Here is an 18860-nt window from a genome sequence, read left to right on the forward strand (position 1 = left end):
ACAGGGTTCTTACAGGTCAAAGCAATGGGGTGCCTCCACTTCCAAATCTGGAGGAAGCAAAGCACAACCCTACAGTAAGCAGTCTCAATGACTTTCCTCTACCATTTCCAAGCACTTATCTTTTGGCAACCCCCTAGGGTGGGAAAACTAGCACTTCATGATCAAAATTGGCAGTTAATTACCCAGGACCTTGGGTATTAAACATAGTATCCCAGGGGTACAGATTTAATTTCCATACTTTGCCACTTCCAAACGGATGGCCAGATCTGCCACAAAACCAGTGGGCAGAGGCCCAGAAACAAGTCATGTCCCTCATGGATATGGGGGCTATTCAACCAGTACCAGAAAAGGAAAAAAGGACAAGGATTTTATTCAAGACTTTTCCTGGTACCCAGAAATGACAATTCATGGCGTCCAATACTGGACTTATCGATTCTGAACACGTACCTGGACATTCCAAAATTCAAAATGCTGACTTTACAACAGCTACTGCCTATGCTAGGCAAGAATGCTTGGTTAGCAACTCTAGACTTAAAAGAGGCATACCTGCATATCCCAATAAGGGAATCATGCAGAAGATATCTCTGCTTCAAAGCAGGTTTTTTGCATTGCCAATTCTCTGCACTCCCTTTTGGCTTATCCACTGTGCCCAGGGTCTTTACAAAGTGCCTGGCACCAGTAATTGCATTCTGCAGACAAATGTATCCTTATCTGGACAATTGTCTCATTCAAGCAGAGGACAAGGACACTCTTCTTCAACATCTGGCATTTGTAAAAAGGCTTCTAGCATGCCTAGGGTACACCATAAATGAAAAGAAATCTCAACTGGTACCCTCTCAAATAATTACATTCCTGGGTGCAAGCTTGAATACAACTGCCCAGATGGCTTACCTCACGCCAGACAAACAAAGGCAATTGACAACATACTTCAAACAAATGGCAATAAAAACCCAGTTATCTGAAAGACAAATTCTGCAGGCTTTGAGATTCATGGCATCCTGCATTCTACTAATTCCATATGCGCGACTGCATATGAGGAAACTTCAATGGTACCTAAAAGGTTTATGGAGTCACCATTGTCACAGCCTGGAAACAATGAATGTTCATCGTGTTACACTGCTGCAGTCATCACACTTGGGTTATCCTGCCGTCAGGCGGTCCCGCAGTCGGCCCGAGTTCCAAAGTCTTGGTCTGGCGTCGTTTGCTGTCGCTTCTTCCCTGATGTCAGTGCGACAGGGGTATAAAAGAGGCAGCCGATGCCATTTTCATCAGTCTTTCTTGCCGTGTGGTGCCCGAAGCAGTTCGCAAGTGCTGGTCCGCCGACTCCTGAGATTTTCAAATCGAATTTCAGACCGAAGTCTTCAATAAAAGCTAAGTACCCCATTGGGGAACCTTTTCTTGCCTCAGTCCGATGTCAGAAAAAGTTAATAATTGCATTTCTTGTAGGAAGCAAATACCTCATAAGGATTTTCACTCTTATTGTATCCCTTGCCTAGGCCCAGACCACGACGTCACAGGTTGTCGGTTTTGTGCTAGGTTTAACAAACGAACTATTAAATGTCAGTTTGATTTCGCCCGACATTATTTTGGTAGAAAATTTAATTATACCATGCCGTCGGAGTAACCGACGACCGGGATGCATAAAAAGCGCAAAGATAAGGACAGGCAGCCGAGACCCAAACCAGACATCGAGGCCTTTGCTCGGCCAGTCGCCGGTTCTCCGATTTTCAGTGAGGTGCCTACGCAGCCCCTGACGACCGCTGATTTAGAACCTCAGCCTGCATCCGACTCCCAAGCGGAGATTACAGGGCCTCCAGAGCCGTTATCTTTAGGCCCTTCCGACTCCATGGCTGAAGGGGATTCCGGTGCAGTTGAAAGACCGTCAGTTACTGAAGGTGTCTTCAGACTGACTACACTTACTATTAAATCCTATGCAAAACTGAACACTCCATTAAAAGTAAGGCAGTCTGTACAGTAGTCTGCAGTGCAAGGTCCCATGCCTAAGAAACAGATGCTTAAGATGGCCAAAGACTTAATTACCCTAATCAGGGGATGTCCTTCAAGAATGCAACTGCAGTCCTTACATATGGGTTGTCCTGCCTCAGGCAGCCCTCGGTCGGCCGGATTCCAAAGTCTGGGTCCGACGTCGGCTGATGTCGCCTCCTCCCTGACGTCAGAGCGGCCGGGGTATAAAAGCATCAGCCGACGCCATCTTCCTCAGTCTTTCTTGCTGCGCGGTGCCCGAAGCAGAAGCAGTTCCAAGTGCCGGTCGGTCAGCTCCTGTGTTTTACGTATCCGAAGTCATCAAAAAAGCTAAGTACCCCGTTGGGGATCTTTTTCTTGCCTCAGCCGATGTCAGAAAAAACTGAAAAAGTTAATAACTGTTTGTCTTGTGGTAAACAAATACCTCATAAGGACTTCCATTCTTACTTCCTCCCCTGCCTTGGCCCAGACCACGACGTATCGGCCTGTGCTGCCTGTGCTTGCTTCAATAAGCGCACCCTCAGGCGCCGGGCAGAGTTTGCTGAAGACTTTTTTGGCGATAAATTCTCTTATACCATGCCGTCGGAACAACCGACACCTCATATTTCCAAAAAATGAAGGACCGGGACCGACATCCTCAGCCCGCGACTTCCACCGACACCACGCCAAAAATTACCGCGAGTGCATCGGTCTCCTCTGAGGCGGTTGTTCCACCGCTCCGGACCGACTACACCGCTTTACCGATCACTCCGGCCCCGGAGCCTGCGCTGGTGGTTGATTTTCCTCCAGATTCTGAAGCCCAAGATTTGCCTGAGACCATACCAGTGGACAAGGTTACTCCAGCACGTGGGGCAGCTAGGCCCCCTATGTCTATGTCTATCAAGGCCTACACACGTGCTAAGGCTGCTAGCCAGGCTAAGTCTCACCCTCCTAAAGCTTTGCCTCAGCCCACTACAGATAAACAAATCATGTCTTTAGCTGCAGATTTAATTTCTTTAATCAGGAGCTCCCAGGCCCATCCTGACAGAGGATCTCAGCCACCTTCTGACAAAAGGCCCAGGGTTGAGTATACAGACACCCTTTCTTCAGATGAAGCCTCTGGTCACTCTGATCACTCAGATACCCAGGAAGAGTCCTTCCAGGCCTACGAGGATTCTGATGCGGAGGATTCTATCCCCTCTGCCTCTCCTCCTGAGGATATTTCTTTTGGGGAAATTCTCCACTCCATGAGAGAGCACTTTCAGTGGCAAGGCCAGGAATTCTCCGATTCCAGGAAACGGCTTTGTACCTTCCTTAAGCTTCCCCAACACAGGCCTTTAGCTATCCCTCCAGTGCTAGATGTTCTGGATGATGTGTACTCAGATTCGTGTGCTTCTCCTGATTCTCTCCCCCCTGCTCCTGTCAAGCCGGACAGATACTACAGGATTCCTGAAACTCACAAACATTTCTTTAAGGCCCATGCTGTTGATCTAGAAACAATTTCCCAGGGGCCCAAAGGGGTGACAACATCCACGGCCAAGAATCCTTTGCCCTCAGACAGGGAAGCTAGGTCACTGGAGAGGTGGGGCAAAAAAGTTTATACCTCAACCACACTTACCATGAGAGCCCTCAATTGCCTTTTTCATATGTTTCAGTATCAGGATTTCTTGATGGATGATTTGCAGAAAAAGTTAGCCTCTCCTGAGCCTTTAGATAGAAAGGCCTTGCAGGATGTGGTTCACAACACACAGCAGGTCAGCAATCATTTTCTTCAGTGTGGATATGATGCATTGGAAGCTTCATGTAGGGCAGCTATGACAGGGGCCGTCATACGTAGACATGCATGGTTAAAAGAGCAGCCATTACCAGATCATGTTAAAGCAAAGCTTCTAGATGCACCTCTGGAAAAACACAAACTTTTTGGTGCTAATGCTCAGGATGTGTTGAAATCAATTGAGGAAAAGGCTAAATCATTGCAAACAGTCAAGGATTTCCTCCAGGTTCAGCCCCCTAGGTTCAGCAGGAATTGGCCTTCTAAGAACTGGTCCTTTCCGGACACTGACAAGTTTCAAAGGGGAAAAAACAGGCGTGCCCGAGGAAGAGGCCAATACAGAGACTGCTACAGGGGACGCCAATGGCAACCAACTAATCAGAGAGGTGGCGCAGGAACTTCCCCTGCTCCACAGGGACAATCACAATGACTTGCCTTTGACACCACCGACCAAGGCTCAAAGAGAAGCACCTTTAGGCGGAAAAGTATCCTTATTTTCAAAAAATTGGCACATCTTAACAAAGGACAAATGGATTCTGGACATAATAGAACAAGGCTACAGGTTCCATTTCCATACTTAACCAACAAGACAAGACATGCCAAACCTGCCACAAAATCAAAGGGCAGAGGCATTCGAACAAGTTTCAAAGCTGAGACAAATCAAAGCAATAGAAAAGGTTCCTCCTCAGGAACAAGGCCAGGGATTTTACTCAAGACTGTTCCTTGTTCCAAGAAAAGAAAAGCAATGGAGACCTATACTGGACTTGTCCGCTCTAAACACTTTTCTCATTGTACCAAAATTCAAAATGCTGACACTACAGCAACTCCTTCCCATGCTGGGCAAGGGGTCTTGGCTGGTTACTCTAGACCTCAAGGAGGCATACCTGCATGTCCCAATCAGACACAGTTGCAGAAGATACCTCAGATTTCTTGCAGGGTCAGAGCATTATCAATTCTCAGCATTGCTTTTTGGCTTATCTACTGCGCCCAGAGTATTCACGAAATGCCTGGCATCAGTAATTGCACACTGCAGACTCCAGGGGATACAAATATACCCTTATCTGGATGACTGCCTTATACAAGCGGACAGCAAGCAAGCCTTGACAAAAAACTTGAATTATGTCATTCACTTACTACAGGCTTTGGGATACACAGTCAACTTACAAAAATCAAGACTACTGCCATCCCAACAAATAACTTTTCTAGGAGCCAAACTAGACACAGAATCACAAATGGCTTACCTCACAGAAGAGAAGCAAGAACAATTACCACATTACTTCAAAAGCCTAGCAAAGCTCACCCAGATGACTGCAAGGAAATTCCTGCAGGCCCTGGGTTTCATGGCATCTTGCATTCTACTGATACCACTGGCAAGACTACACATGAGAAAATTACAATGGTAGCTAAAAAGTTTATGGTCTCAACACAGCCACAACTTAGAAACAATTATCCCACTCATCCCATGTCTACAAAGGGAATTTTTGTGGTGGGCCCAAGCAAGCCAGTTAAACAAAGGTATGCCTTTCAACAAGCCTCAAACAAGCCAAACCATTATACAGACGCCTCAGACCATGGATGGGGGGCGCACATGGAGGGCAGATGTATTCAAGGGCAATGGACTCCCTGGGAAGTACATCTGCACATCAATCAAAAAGAGATGTTAGCAGTAATGCATGCAATCGAGGCCTTAGGAAAATATCTTCAACAAGGTCATCTACTAATAAAGACAGACAACACCACTGTTATGTGGTACATAAACAAGCAAGGAGGTACTCATTCTTACCCCCTACAATGATTCTTTGGGAAAAATCCCTGAAACTGAACATAGAGCTACAATCCCAGTTTGTTCCGGGCAGGGACAATGTTCTAGCGGACAGTCTAAGCAGAAACATCCTGGATCCACACGAATGGATGTTGCAATCAGACATTTTTGCACAAATAACTTCTGCATGGGGGAGGCCAGACATAGATCTCTTTGCCTCCCACCTCAATCATCATCTGAAAAAGTTCTGCTCGAGGTCACACCATCCACAAGCCTGGAAAACAGATGCTCTCTCATTCAGCTGGAACTCTCTAACAATCTATGCATTTCCACCTCTACCATTGATGATCAAGGTGTTACTGAAGATCAAAGCAGAGCAACTGAAAGGCATCTTAATAGCTCCAGATTGGCCAAGACAGCACTGGTATCCATTACTAAGGAGCATAACTTGCACCAAACCGTGGCCCCTGCCTCAATGGTCTCCACTCTTGACTCAGCACAATTACAGGACGGTTCATCCCAACCTGCAAACTCTGCAGCTGACAGCTTGGAGGGTCCCATGATTTCTTCCCATACTTCTCTCTCCAAGGAAGTTAAACAGATATTATTGGAAGCATGCAGACCTTCCACCAGAAAAACTTATTCAGCCAAATGGAAGAGATTCAACATCTGGAATACCAACAAGGGACAGGATGCATCAGTAATGAGCATCCCACAGATATTGGAATAGTTGGCAGACATGCTGCATAATGGACTTTCCTATTCTTCCATAAAAATACACGCTTCAGCAATTTCAGCAAGATACAACACTGATCCACCTGTGTTTTCACATCCTTTGCTAAGACAATTTCTAAGAGGGGTAAAGAATATCAAACCTCCCAAAAAACCACCAGTGCCTGCATGGGACCTCAATTTCGTGTTGGAAAAATTAACTCTTCCTCCCTTTGAACCAGCAGCATCTTCAGAATTGCAATTTCTTTCCTGGAAAACAGTTTTCCTGTTGGCAATAACCTCAGCAAGAAGAGTTTCGGAGATACAGGCCCTCATGGCAGTACCTCCATTCCTCATTTTTTATCAGGACAGGGTTTCTTTAAGAACCAATCCTTCTTTTATGCCAAAAGTGATATCCAGGGTGTCTCTAAATCAAGCAATTCACATGCCTACTTTCTTCCCCAATCCTCAAAATAAAGGGGAAAAGCTACTTCACACTTTGGACATGCACAAACAACTACGCTACTACTTGGACAGAACAAAGGTCAACAGAAAGTCTGACCAACTATTTGTAGCTTACGCTCCTGGAGTGCAAGGAAAAGCAATTTCCAAACAAACAATTTCAAAATGGATTGGACATTGCATCAGATTCTATTATTCTTTCCATGGAAAGGGTGTGCCAGCCAATGTCAGGCCACACTCCACCAGAGCTACAGCCACCTCCACAGCCTTCCTAAGAGGGGTGGCTACAAAGGACATTCTAGAAGCTGCTACATGGAGCTCCGTGCATACATTTTCCAAGCACTACAACCTCCCTTTATATTCCAGATCCTGAGCAGGCTTTGCTTCGGCAGTCCTGCAGGGCATTTTAGCTACACCATCCTTATCTTAGAGCCTACCACCCCCAGCTTGGCTATGGTATTCAACCCATATGTAAGGACTGCAGCTGCATTCTTAAAGGACATAGTACAGTTTTGTACCTACCATAAATGTAGATGTCCGATAGATATGCAACTGCAGTCAGGTTTTCCCTCCCTCCTACCCCTCTGTGTATTGGGTCCACTTCCCTCCTTTTATACTTAGCTGGGGATATCTGTTATGGTGTATCTGTTTATTGCTATTGTGTATGTCTGGAATTTTTTATCCAGTTCTAATTTTAGCCTTCCTTGGAGGGCACCTGGCATCTAGGGCAAGAAACACTGAGGAAGATGGCGTCGGCTGATGCTTTTATACCCCGGCCGCTCTGACGTCGGGGAGGAGGCGACGTCAGCCGACGTCGGACCCAGACTTTGGAATCCGGCAGGACAACCCATATGTAAGGACTGCAGTTGCATATCTATCGGACATCTACATTTATGGTAGGTGCAAAACTGTACTTTCCCATCCCCCACCCGACAAAAGGCCTAGACAGGAGGAGGACTACGCTTCCTCTGACCAGGTTTCCATTTCCTCAGATTCTTCTGAGGAACAGGAGTACTCTTTTCCCCCTTATGAAGACTCTGATGCTGAAGACTCTATTCCTTCAGTATCTCCCCCAGAAGACTACTCTTTTGGGGAAACTTTACATGCCATGAGGGAACATTTCCACTGGGAAGGCTAGGATTACTCTGATTCTAAGAAAAGGCTCCGAGAGTTCCTCTTACTACCCCAGCACAGACCCCTTGCTATTCCACTTGTTAGACATTGTGGATGATGTTTATTCAGAATCTAGCCTTAACCCAGATTCATTACCTCCTGCACCAGCCAAACCAGACAGATACTACAGAGTCCCTGACTCACATAAATTCCTATATAAAAGCCCTGTTGCTGACCCAGAAACCATTTCCCAGGGGTTAAGGCCTCTATTGCTAAAAATCCTGTACCATCTGAAAGGGATTCTAGAGCACTAGACAGGTGGGGAAAGAAAGTATATACCTCAGCTACTCTAGCTATGAGGGCCTTAAATTGCCAGTTTCACATGCTGAAATATCAACAATATTTGATGTCTCAATTAAAACAAAAAATGAGCACACATACAGAGCAGCCTGATTACAAGGAAATGCAAGATTTGTTGCATGCAGCAGAACAAGTGGGAAAACATACTTTGCAATGTGGATTTGATTCATTGGAAGCTTCTTGCAGAGCAGCTGTAACAGGGTCTATCATTCATAGGCATGCTTGGTTAAAAGAACAAACTTTACCTGATCATGTTAAAGCAAAGTTATTGGATGCACCCTTACAGCAGGATGTTTTATTTGGTGTGAAAGCAGAAGAGGTTTTAAAGAAAATGGAGGATAAGGCAAAATCTTTGCAGACAGTCAAGCATTTCTTTACAGGTTTAACCCCCTCGTTTCAGCAGAAATTGGCCAACCAAAAACTGGTCCTTTCCAACTTCTGACAGACCACAGAGGGGCAAATACAGATGCCCAAGGGCAGAGGTCAGCCACAAGGCTCTTACAAGCCACGACAATGGGGTGCCGCAACCCAGAAAGGAGGAGAAGACAGGTCTCAAACTATCAGAAGACAATCACTATGACTTACCCCTCAGACTGCCAAGCAAATCACTCTTGGCAGCTCCCTTGGGAGGAAAACTTGCACTTTTTGCAGACAATTGGCACATCATCACAAAAGACAAATGGGTCCTAAATAATGTAACTCAAGGATACAGGTTCCACTTTCACACTTTACCAAGGATAAAAGGAATGCCAAACCTGCCAACAAATCAATGGGCAGAGGCTCAAAGACAAATTACAGCACTCATGGACATGAGAGACATTCAACAGGTTCCTACACAGGAGCAAGGACAAGGATTTTACTCAAGACTCTTTCTGGTTCCCCGAAAGGACAAAGCCTGGAGACCCATTCTGGACCTTTCAATTCTAAACACATACCTGGAAGTACCCAAATTCAAGATGCTCACACTACAGCAGCTTCTTCCCATGCTGGGCAAGAAGGCTTGGCTAGTAATGTAGGACCTCAAGGAGGCATACCTGCATGTCCCTATCAGACAAAATTGCAGAAGATACCTCCGATTTATAGCAGGTACAACTCATTACCAATTCTCTGCACTGCCCTTTGGCTTATCTACTGCGCCCAGGGTCTTCACAAAATGCCTGGCACCAGTAATTGCATACTGCAGACAAAGAGGAATCCAAATATATTCATACCTGGACGACTGCCTTATTCAGGCAGACAGCAAGGACATTCTTTTAAAACATCTGGTGTTTGTAAAAAAACTACTAAGTTGCCTAGGGTACACAGTAAACGAAAAGAAGTCAAAACTAGTGTCCTCACAAGACATAATATTCCTGGGTGCCAGCTTAAATACAACGGCCCAGATGGCTTATCTCACGCCAGACAAGCAAGGACAACTGACTCAATACTTCAAAATGATGGCAACAAAGACCCAACTCCCTGCAAGAAAAATTCTGCAGGCCTTGGGATTCATGGCATCTTGCATACTGCTAATACCATATGCCAAACTGTATATGAGGAAATTACAATGGTACCTGAAAAGTGTATGGACTCAACACAGCCACAGCTTGGAAACAATTATACCACTAATTCCCTGCCTTCAACAGGAGTTTCTGTGGTGGGCACAGGCATGTCACCTCAACAAGGGTCAGCCTTTCACCTTGCCCACAGCCAGGCAAACAATGACAACAGATGCATCGGATTACGCCTGGGGAGCACACATGGCAGGACAGTGTATTCAGGGCAAATGGTCTGCGGATCAAATGCATCACCACATCAATCAAAAAGAGATGCTAGCTGTACAAAATGCCCTAACAGATGTCAAGGACGTCCTACATCCAGTACAACTTCTAATAAAGATGGACAACACCACAGTGATGTGGTACATAAACAAACAAGGGGGCACACATTCCTACCCCCTATGCAGGCAAGCAATGACCTTGTGGAACACAGCACTGACCTACCAAGTTCAACTACAAGCACAATTCCTGCCAGGAAAGAAAAATACATTGATAGACGAACTAAGCAAAAATATCATGGATCCTCACGAGTGGAAACTAGACCCACAAGTATTCACAATGATAACTCAAAAATGAGGGAGCCCAGACATAGATCTGTTTGCCTCCCCTCAAAACTACCAACTGCGAAAGTTTTGCACAAGGACATACCACACACTAGCTTGGAAAGTGGACGCCCTATCATTCAGTTGGAAAACACTAACAGTGTATGCCTTTCCTCTACTGCCTCTTCTGGCAAAGGTGCTGCTAAAAGCCAGATTAGAGAGGGCACAAATGATACTTATTGCTCCAGACTGGCCACGCCAACACTGGTATCCAATATTAAGGAACATGGCTCAAGGCCCACCATGGATTTTACCTCAAATTCCTCACCTGCTGACTCAGCAAAACAATCAGATTCTACACAGCCATCTCAAGACTTTAAATCTGGCTGCATGGCAGATTATCTAAATAACCAGTCAGCACTTCTCTCTACAGCTGTTATGGATGTCATTCTGGGGGCCAGGAGATCCAGCACCAGTAAAATCTACTCAGACAAATGGAAAAGATTCTGCGCCTGGAACCAGGCTAAAGGCCAAAATCCTCTTGTCCCAAATATTCCTCAGATTCTGCAATATTTAACTGAGATGTTGCACAAAGGCCTTTCCTTTTCATCTATAAAGATCCACGCTTCAGCTGTTTCAGCTCATTACAACACGGATCTTCCTATTTTTTCACATCCATTATTAAGACAGTACCTCAGAGGGGCTAAGAACATAAGACCGCCCCGAAGAGCACCAACACCAACGTGGGACCTCAATTTTGTTTTGGAAAAACTTACACTACCGCCCTTCGAGCCAGCTTTTTCAGCTGATTTACAATTTTTATCATGGAAAACTGCCCTGCTGCTAGCAATAACTTCAGCACGAAAAGTCTCAGAGCTACAGGCCGTAATGGCAGTGGAGCCTTTCATCATTTTTCATCAAGACAGAGTCTCTTTATGACCTAACCCTTCCTTTATGCCAAAGGTAGTATCCAGTGTGGCTCTAAACCAAACCATTCATTTACCCACCTTTTATCCAAACCCCCAAAATAAAGGGGAAAGGCTCCTACACTCTTTGGACATTCACAGGCAATTAAGTTTCTACTTGGATAAAACAAAGGTTTTCAGGAAATCTGATCAGCTCTTTGTATCCTATGCTGCAGGATCTCAAGGAAAGCCTATATCAAAATAGACCATTTCAAAATGGATAGGACATTGTATCCGTTTCTGCTACACACACCATGGGAAACCTGTACCTGGTAACATTAGGCCTCATTCCACCAGGGCTACAGCAACATCAGCAGCCTTCCTCAGAGGGGTGCCAACCAAGGATATTTTGGAAGCTGCAACTTGGAGTTCAGTGCACACCTTCATCAAGCACTACCACTTATCTCTATACTCAAAAACCAAAGCTGGCTTTGCCACTGCAGTTTTGCAGGGCCTACTAGCTTCTCCAAACCCTGTTTAGTACCAACCGCCCAGCGTTAGCTTTGGGATTCAACCCAAGTGTGATGACTGCAGCAGTGTAATACGATGAACATAGTACAGTTTTGTACCTACCATAAATGTAGATGTTCAAGTGTTCACACTACTGCAGTCCAGGTTCCCCTCTTCTTACCCGGGTTTTATCTATAGCTCCCTGTTTATACAATCTCTAAGATGTATTTCTATATGGTGTATTTGCTTACAGCTGTAGCTATTGTTTTCTACTTATGTAATTTACTTAGGATTATGTATTGCCTTCCTATTTGGGGGCACCTGACATCTAGGGCAAGAAAAGCTGAAGAAAATGGCGTCGGCTGCCTCTTTTATACACCTGTCGCATTGACGTCAGGGAAGAAGCGATAGCAACCGATGCCGGAACAAGACTTTGGAACACGGGCTGACTGTGGGACTGCCTGACAGCAGGATAACCCAAGTGTGATGACTGCAGTAGTGTGAACACTTGAACATCTACATTTATGATAGGTACAAAACTGTACTTTCCTCTCATTCCCTGCCTGCAACAGGAGTTTCTTTGGTGGGCAGAGACATGTCACCATAACAAGGGACTGTCATTCACTCTACCCCCTGCCATCCAAATCCTAACTACAGATGCATCAGACTATGCTTGGGGGGCCCACCTGGCAGGAAGATGCATTCATGGCAAATGGAGCCCAAACCAAATGCATCTGCATATCAACCAGAAGGAAATGCTAGCTGTTCAGAATGCTTTAACAGTTATGTGGTACATAAACAAGCAGGGGGGGTACACATTCCTACCCCCTTTGCAGACTAGCCATGGCCTTGTAGAACACAGCCTTGACTTACCAAATACATCTTCAAGCACAATTCCTGCCAGGAAAGCATAATACTCTGGCAGATGACCTAAACAGAAATTTTATGGACCCGCACAAATGGAAACTGGATCCACAAATCTTCAGCATGTTAACACAGAAATGGGGGAGCCCAGACATAGATTTATTTGCCTCGCCCTAAAACTATCAGTTGGACAAATTCTGCACAAGAACTCATCACAAAAAAGCATGGAAAGTGGATGCTCTATCCTTCAGCTGGAAAAACCTATCAGTCTATGCCTTTCCCCCTCTGCCTCTATTCTTCAAGGTCTTACTAAAAGTCAGACAGGAAAAAACAAAAATGATCCTAATTGCTCCGGACTGGCCTCGCCAGCACTGGTACCCACTTCTTAGGAATATGTCACACCTTCCTCCATGGTACTTGCCTGAAACACCTCATCTACTGTCTCAACAGAACTTTCAAATTTTGCATATTCAGCTCCAAACTCTGAATCTTGCAGCATGGCTAATCAACTTATTATTCAAACCACATCTCTCAGTAAACCTGTGATGGATGTCATTTTGGAAGCCAGAAGGCCTAGTACTAGAAAATCTTATGCTGATAAATGGAAGAGATTCTGTGCTTGGAACCAAGCACAAGGAATAGACACAGTAAAGCCCAATAGTCCTCAGATTTTATAATACTTAACTGAGATGCTTGACAAGGGCCTATCTTTTTCTTCAATAAAAATCCATGCCTCTGTCATCTCAGCTCATTACAACACAGATCCTCCCCTCTTTTCTCATCCACTGCGTAAACAGTATCTCAGAGGGGCCACAAATGTAAGGCCTACCAGGAGAACACAAACTCCTGCATGGGACCTCAATTTTGTGCTGGAAAAACTCACCCTGCCTCGTTTTGAACCAGCAGCTACTGCAGATATAAAATTTCTATCTTGGAAGACAGCTTTTCTTTTGGCAGTCACTTCAGCAAGAAGGGTTTCAGAACTACAGGCTCTCATGGCAGTGGAGCCTTTCATTATATTTTACCCAGACAGGGTGGCCCTCAGGACCAATCCTTCTTTTATGCCTAAGGTGGTATCCAGTGTGGCTCTTAACCAGACCATCCACCTGCCAACATTTTCCCCAAATCCGCAGAACAAGGGGGAGCAGATTCTGCATTCACTGGATGTACACAGACAACTAAGATTCTACTTAAACAGGACAAAATCTCTAAGAAAGTCTGAGCAACTACTGGTAGCATTTGTTGCAGGATCAGAGGGGAAGGCTATATCAAAGCAGACTATTTCTAAATGAATAAGCCACTGCATTCATTTCTGCTGTTTGCACCATGGTAAACCTGTGCCTAAGGGGATCAGATCACATTCCACCAGGGCTGCCTCTACTTCAGCAGCCTTTCTCAGAGAGGTCCCAACCAAAGACATTCTAGAAGCTGCTACTTTGAGCTCTGTTCATACGTTCACAAAGCATTATCATTTACCTCTCTTCTCTAAATTCAGGGCAGGCTTTGCCACTGCAGTCCTGCAGGGCCTTATAGCTGCTCCTAATGCTGTTTAGTTCCATCCTCCCATCCATAGCTTTGGGATTCTACCCAAATGTAATGACTGCAACAGTGAATGATGTTCGAGTGTATTCACTGTTGCAGTCCGGGTTACCCACCTGCCATCCCCCATTCTATACCTTTACTTTCCTTCACTATACTCAAAAGCCTTTGTGGTATATTTGTTTTTAGTTGAAGGTAAATTTTATGTTTCTAAAGTGCATTTATATATTTACAGTTTATTTATATATATTTTTGATCCCCATTTGGGGGGCACCTGACATCTGGGCCAAGAAAAACTGATTAAAATGGCGTTGGCTGCATGTTTTATACCCCTGACGACCTGATGTCATGGAAGAGAAGACAGCAACCGATGCAGGACCCAAGACTTTGTTATTCAGGCCGACTGAGGTCAACCTGCCAGCTAATTACCCAAATGTCATGACTGCAACAGTGAATACACCCGAACATCTACATTTGTGGTAAGTGTACACAACTGTACTTTAATCAGGCCGACTGAGGGCAACCTGCCAGCAGATTACCCAAATGTAATGACTGCAACAGTGAATACGCTCCAACATCTACATTTATGGTAAGTGTACACAACTGTACTTTAGTGCCTCTGGAATTGCCTGCCCCTCCTGTAAGTTTGTATTTGAACACTCCTCCTGAGTCCACTTAATTTGCTCCCTTAACTGAATACAGTGAGATCATATTCTGAGTCTAGTGTTCACTCTACTTAATACAGAGAGAAGATTTGAGAAGGCCAACCCACTTAGGTTCTTCCTTCCTCTCTCCTTGTGTTTTACTAACAAAAAAATTGCACTTTATTCATCTGCTTTTACTGTATTTGTGTTTCCTCCTACTTTATTTTGCTTTTGCCTCTTCTTAAAAGTACTCAATTTTATTTATTCTGCTGCATTTATTACTGCTTGGTCATAGTCTGATTAAATTGTAACTGTTATTCTATGTCTTTTGGTTTAAGCACTTGTGCTTCATACCAGTTGTTTTACATTAAGAAGATTTGTGGTCTGCACTGTTGTGGCAGGACAGCTAGCTTACATCCTTCTAAGCTGGGAATTGCTGATTGAAGGCTCAGTGTCTGCTCTTCTAAAAGTGTATTAGTTCTGGTTTAAGTACTTGGGCTTCAGGCCAGTTATTCTACATTAAGAAGGTTTGTGGCCTGCACTCTTGTGGGAGGAGAGGCTGGATTCTGCCCTTCTGAGCTGGGAATTTATGGTCACAGGCTTATTGTGCCTGCTTATTTGAACTGCTTCTTTCTGAAACAGGTGCGCCTTGTTGCTGTAGCATAGGACCAGATTCAGGCCTGCTGAATCTAGCTTTGTTTGTATAACTTGAGCACTGATCCAGGCCATCTTTTTTTAGAGAAGATTCCCCTGCACCCTAGTAGCAGGAGTGTGCAGTTAGAACTTGTCTGATTGAAGACTGCTGCAACAGGGCTCAGATGTCCTTCAAGGATGCATCTGCAGTCATAACATATGGGTTGTCCTGCCTCAGGCAGCCCTTCGGTCGGCCGGATTCCAAAGTCTGGGTCTGGCCTCGGCTGATGTCGCACTTCACCCGACGTCATAGCTCCTGGGGTATAAAGGCATCAGCCGATGCCATTTTCCTCAGTCTTTCTTGCCGCGCGGTGCCCGAAGCAGAAACTGTTCGCAAGTGCCGGTCGGTCAGATCCAGAGATTTCAGCTACCGAAGACTTCTAAAAAAGCTTAGTACCCCGTTGGGGACTCTTTCTTGCCTCAGCCGATGTCAGACAAAGTAAATAATTGTTTAACTTGTGGGAAACAAATACCTCATAAGGATTTCCACTCTTACTGCCTTCCTTGCTTAGGCCCAGACCATGACGTATCAGCTTGTTTAGCCTGTGCTTCCTTCAACCGACGGACACTTAGACGTCGGTCGGAGTTTGCTGAAGAGTTTTTTTGTCCCGCTTTTGCATATAAAATGCCGTCGGAGACTCCGACTACACATTTAGCCAAAAAACGCAAGGAAAAGGACCGACACTCGCGGCCCGCGGTTTCGGCTGAAACCACAGTTAGGCCTACCGCGAGTGTCTCGGTTTCGGCTGAAACCGAGTCCTCGGTTCTTCCTTCGGCCGAAAGCATGCCCCCAACAACCGAGGCCTCACAGGCCCCGGCTGAGTCGGCTACAGAAATTCATACTGAAGAAGCAGGCACACAGGAATTGTCCGACACCATTCCGTTGGACATCTCTACTCCTGCACGTGGGGCAGCTAGACCCCCTGCTTCTATGTCTATTAAGGCCTTCTCCAGGGCTGAGGCAGCTAAACTTTCCAAGGCCTTACCTACTAAAGCTTCCTCTCACAGGCCTTCCTCCAGTTCTCAGATTCTTAGCCTTGCTGAGGACTTTATTTCTCTGATCAGGGGATCCCAACCTCACCCAGACAGGGCCTCACAACCTCCTCCTGAAAAAAGGCCTAGGACTGAACCCCCTGAACCTCTCTCCTCTGACTATTCCTCGGATGGATCAGAGTTATCAGACCATCAGGAAGGACCATACTCACCTTATGAGGATTCGGATGCAGAAGACTCCATTCCTTCTGCCTCCCCCCCAGAAGAATTTTCATTTGGGGAAACTCTACACTCAATGAGGGAACACTTCCAGTGGCAGGGTCAGGATTTTTCTGATTCAAGGAAAAGGCTAAGGACTTTTTTACACTTACCACAGCATAGGCCTTTAGCCATACCACCTGTACTATCAGTTGTTGATGATGCATACAATGATGCCAGTTCTGCCCCTGATTCTCTTCCCTCGGCCCCTGCCAAACCTGACAGATATTACAGGGTCCCGGATTCTCACTTCCACTTGTATAAGGCCCACGCTGCAGACCCAGAAACCATTTCTCAGGGCCCTAAGGGTGTTGCAGCTGCCTCTGCCAAAACCCCTACCCTCTGAAAGAGAATCAAGAGCATTAGAGATGGGGTAAAAGGTTTATACATCTGCTACTCTTTCTGCTAGGGCTTTAAACTGTCAATTTCACATGATACAGTACCAGGAATTTTTGTTAGATCAGCTGAGTAAAAAGCTTTCCTCTCCTGAACCTTTAGATCGTAAGTCACTTCAGGATTTGGTACACAACTCACAGCAGGTCAGTAATCATTTCTTAAAATGTGGCTATGATGCACTGGAGGCTTCATTTAGATCAGCTATGACTGGAGCAGTGATTCGAAGGCATGCCTGGCTAAAAGAGAAATCCTTGCCAGACCATGTTAAGTCAAAACTCCTAGATGCCCCTATGGAGAAACAAAGTTTATTTGGCTCCCCTGCACAGGAGGTTCTCAAGAAAGTGGAAGAAAAAGCAAAATCTGTGCAAACAGTCAAGGATTTCCTGCAGGTCCAACCTCCGAGGTTCAGCAGAAATTGGCCTTCAAAGAATTGGTCCTTTCCAGACACCTCCAGAGCACAAAGAGGCAGAAATAGACACCCAAGAGGCAGAGGTCAATCAAGGGGTGCCTACAGGGGCCGTCAGTGGCAACCTGACAACCAGAGGAGTGCCGCCACAGCTACGACTGCAACCACTTCCACAGGACAGACACAATGACTTGGCTCTGATTCCGCCTACCAGGGCACAACTGGAAGCACCCTTGGGCGGAAAGTTAGCCTTATTTTCAAAAAACTGGCATTGCATTACAGGAGACAAATGGACTTTGCAAACAATAGACAAAGGCTACAGGTTTCATTTCCACACTTTACCAAAAAAGAGAGGAATGCCAAACCTTCCATCAAGCCAGAAGTCAGAGGCTCTAAAACAAATCACCAACTTACTAAGGATGAGAGCAATAGAAAAGGTACCATCTATGGAACAAGGCCAAGGATTTTACTCCAGACTATTCCTTGTACCAAGAAAAGAAACTCAATGGAGGCCTATTCTCGACTTGTCCGCACTGAACACATATCTCATTGTTCCAAAATTCAAGATGCTGACCCTACAGCAACTTCTTCCCATGTTGGGCAAGGAGTCTTGGCTGGTGACTCTAGATCTCAAGGAGGCATACCTGCACGTCCCCATATGACCAGATTGCAGAAGACACCTCAGATTCCTTGCAGGATCAGAGCATTATCAATTCTCAGCATTGCCCTTTGGCTTATCTACTGCACCCAGAGTATTCACAAAATGCCTGGCATCAGTAATTGCACATTGCAGGCTTCAGGGAATTCAAATCTACCCATACCTGGACGACTGCCTAATACAAGCGGACAACAAGACAAAAATAATAAAGGATTTGACCTATGTCATACAACTGCTGCAAGCCTTGGGATACACAGTCAACATACAGAAGTCAAGACTAGTGCCATCCCAAAGGATAACATTTTTGAGTGCAGAACTGGACACAATAACTCAGATGGCTTTTCTCACAGAAGAAAAACAAAAGCAACTTCCAGTTTACTTCATGGCATTGACAAGACAAACTCAGCTTACTGCAAGGAAAGTCCTGCAGGCCCTGGGTTACATGGCATCCTGCATAATCTTGATCCCACATGCCAGACTGCATATGAGAAAGTTACAATGGTACCTAAGGAATGTATGGTCTCAACACAGACACAGTCTAGAAACCTTGATACCAATCATTCCATGCCTGAAACAAGAATTCCTGTGGTGGGCTCAGGCCTGCCAGACCAACAGAGGGTTGCCTTTCCACAAACCACAACCAAGGCAGACCATCACCACGGACGCCTCAGACCTAGGCTGGGGGGCACACATGGAAGACAAGTGTATCCAAGGCCTATGGTCCCAAGACCAGCTGAATCTACACATAAATCTAAAGGAGATGCTGGCAGTGA

The sequence above is a fragment of the Protopterus annectens genome, chromosome 4.part0 (assembly GCF_019279795.1).
Source record: "Protopterus annectens isolate FY-2018-M chromosome 4.part0, PAN1.0, whole genome shotgun sequence".
NCBI classification, from domain to species: Eukaryota; Metazoa; Chordata; order Ceratodontiformes; family Protopteridae; genus Protopterus; species Protopterus annectens.